Raw genomic sequence first — 3,706 nt, forward strand, 5'->3', positions numbered from 1 at the left:
TATATATATGCATACATATATATACATACATATGTATTTATAAATATATATATATGTATATATAATATATAAAATCAAAATAAGCAACAAGGATATTCAAAGTTAATGCAGTATGATTGTTTCATGCAACTCCATTTATTTAAGCAATGTGAGCATTACATTAAATGTAAAATGCAGAGCAATCTTCAGCTGCACGAAGATACAGAAAATTTACTGAAATTTCATTTCAGTAGAAGGACATATTATTGCAACTACATTTAAACAATCCAAGTGGGAAGGAAGAATACAAAAAACCATTTTGACTTAGCCAGATCAAACAGTCTAGCCTGTATTGAAAAAATAGATTGTATTGTCCTTGCCTTCGAAACGCGGAGTAGATGGATCAGGGACAACTGACGAAGGGGTATACTCCTTATGTTGCATGTCTCGTTTCTCTGTTTTGTTTTTTTCGTTGTTCAAAAAAAGTTTGTCTTCTGTTTTCGTCTTTGTTTTCGTTTCTCATTGTGTTTAACGTTTTTTTGATGTCCTGTACCCATATATGCATGTATGTATACATATAGATGTAGGTATGTACATATATGTATGGATATATGCATATATTTATATATTATTTATATTATATATTATGAAATGTGGCTACAAGTGTATATAGGTTTTAAAGATTGTGAGTATACATATCAAGGATTGTGGATTTAAATATAGTGAAGATATTAAGGGCCAGCCTATTGGCTGAAAGGTCAAAAGATTGCATTTTGTGAACAGTGTAAGACTTTATTCTTCCACCACCCTATCAAAAACTCTTACTCTGAATGGCCCTCCCTGATTTTACACAAACAAATTCACAGAGACATACAATCCATTGCTGTGAGACAGGAGCAGTACAATATGTTCATGAAGTGTTTTATTGGTTTACAAAAAATTCAGTTCCCATGGTAATGTATTCTTTCATGATACCCCATCACTCTCTCCACAATTTGATGTCCAACATCTTGACAATTTCCTGGATTACCCACCTTTTTACCTATTGTCGGTATCGACTATACATCAAGGCTATAAATCTCACAAGTGTGTATTCTACAACAGGCAGTGGGGTACAACTATTGTAATTTTTCATTATAACTTTTCCTATTATTTTTGTAACTTACTATATACTGTTGTTGATATAAATGTATAAATGTGTTTGTAATGATTTTCTGCTTATATATGTGCATATGTGTGAGTGGTGCATGTGCATTTGAAATAGTTATTAAATGAGCATTTGTGCAATATTTATGTATACATATTCAGTATGCATGCATAATGTGAATGCATGTGTAATAATCAAGTAAAGTTTATAGCTGTAACAGATTATGCAACATGTGAATGCATTAAACTGTATCAGAGGAGCATGTAATGTGCCTGCTTGTGTGTTTATGTAACTTGATACGTTGGTTCTTCTCTCAACTAGTGGAACAAAACCGATTTCTTCTATGGTTAAACTATAATCTTCTCAACGATTAACTTGAGACTAATGACCTGTGCAAATTACAAGTGACCTTCGAATACTGATTATGGTGGGTGTTACGGAGAGATATCATGATGGACTCTTGGAGATTTACCACTAGAATGAAGGAGTAGGGGTAGAAAATCATGTGCAGAAAGTGAAAGGCATAAAGAGAATATATTTCAGCACATTAAATGTCAATTCATCTGATATTAATTAGATAAGCAGTCATTTGATTCCAATACAATATAACATGCAAGAGACAGATTGTTTTATGGCTTTGTATGAAACAGTTTGAGGCACTTTTAGAATTAGGTGATTTATTACATTTCAGATTGCCAAGGATTCTGTTTGAATTACATGGTTCCTAACTTAAAGATTTCCATTCATTTTATACAAGGTAAGGAAAATTTCTCATGAATTTTATGAGTTAAATAAAATAAACAAATAAACCATTAGAAACTTTGGTTAGGCTTCAAGAGAGAGATTTAGTCGACCAAGGGAATATTAAATTTCAACTTTATCTCTCTTTGATTCAATTAGTAAAATTTGAAAATGAAATAAGTTATTATATTCTTCAAACTTCACCAAACAAAAGAACTTTACATATTATTAAAACAATTAAAAATTTTCCATTTCTCCACCATGCTCAAACTTCAATATTTCTATTTTATGGTACCAGCTAAAATTATGCAAGATAAGAACAACAGTTTTACAGCAGTAATTTGGGAGTAGATAATAAGTAGAAGACTACTTTAAATTATTTTATTTTAAAACCTGGTTCAAAGAAGACTATCACAGTTCTTTAATTTTGTTTTGGATTTGTGTTTAATACTTCCATCATTAATAAAATAAATGTCAGTTTATATACAGAGTTTGATTTAACTGACTATACTTTTTAAAAATGTGTTCCAGGTACTTGGACAATATAGATTGGTACAAAGTAAAGCAAAAAGCAGTGTCATTGTTTTATGTGCAAAAGAACTGACCTTGGTGAGATAAAGGAGGTAGGGCCAGTGTTAATGCATAGTTCCCATAACCTCAGGTATTGCAAACAACTGACACAAGCAGAATGATTGAGCATCTTTTGGTAAAGTAGCCTCAAGCTAACAAGGCATTATCAGAGCCAATAGGTAGAACGCCAGCAGTTTGGCTGAGGAGGCAGCAGAAGATGTCTTAAGGTGGCAGCAGAAGATGTCTTAAGGTGGCTATGAATCAAGAGGTGTGAGCCCGAGAAGAAGTGCAATCAGGGTAAGTGCCAACTAGACACAAGTTAGGGCTTGGTCAACCATCGATGGATCACTTTGGTGAGGGTGTCTGATATTGAAAGACTCAAAACAGTTATTGATTCCAGGAAATATCTCTGATGGTGTGGCCATGTGCATCACAAAATGATGTATGGTAAAACTACATCAGATTTTGGATGCCCTTTCTGATACTAAATGCTGGATCATAACAGAGGAAAACACATAACAGTAATGAAATTGGTATATTGACAGTTCTTTACATTGTGAATACACACAAAGAGAAATTCTGTTTATGAAGTACTATAAAGTGACAAAATTTATCTTTCATCTCCCAAACACAGAAAATGATGCAAAGTGTGAGGCTTACTATGAAGATATAGTTAATTGCTGGTTTCTCAAATACAGAAATGTCAAAAATATTGGTTGTTAGGAAGATGATGAGAAGGGAAAATTAATAAATATAATCAAATAAAATAAACTTTGGTTTCAAATTTTGACACAAGGCAAGCAATTTTGGGGGAAGGGTAAGTAAATCATATTGACACCAGGGCTCAACTGGTACTTATTTTATTAACCCCGAAAGGATGAAAGGCAAAGTTGACCTCAGTTGAATTTGAACTCAGAATGTAAAGACAAATGACATGATTTCTAAGCATTTTGCCCAGCAGGCTAATGATTCTGCCAGCTTGCCATCCTGTAAATAAAATGGATACTATTAAATATAAATAATTTCCTAATATTTCATTCTATATTTTGAATTCATTGTGTAACAACAAAGACTGATTTCAAATGCAATTAAATATAAGTTGTTTAAACACAATTCTTTGCTCTGAGAAACTGATTGCTGGCACTGCATGATATGAAATTACAGGATTTGAAATTGTCTTTTGAAGGTGAAAAATGATATAAAAAATATTTTAACTGCTATTGAATAAGCCTTTCATCCATTATCTATGATAATGTTATTTTGGATGTT

General features: G+C 32.2%; 1 protein-coding gene across 2 annotated transcripts in view; it reads right to left on the reverse strand.

Annotated features, from left to right (window-relative positions):
- The window catches only part of LOC106871625 (mucin-5AC), a 591,942-nt gene that overhangs the window by 183,921 nt on the left and 404,315 nt on the right, over window positions 1-3,706 (reverse strand). The window lies entirely within an intron of this gene.

Source organism: Octopus bimaculoides, chromosome 2 (genome assembly GCF_001194135.2).
Source record: "Octopus bimaculoides isolate UCB-OBI-ISO-001 chromosome 2, ASM119413v2, whole genome shotgun sequence".
Classification (NCBI taxonomy): domain Eukaryota; kingdom Metazoa; phylum Mollusca; class Cephalopoda; order Octopoda; family Octopodidae; genus Octopus; species Octopus bimaculoides.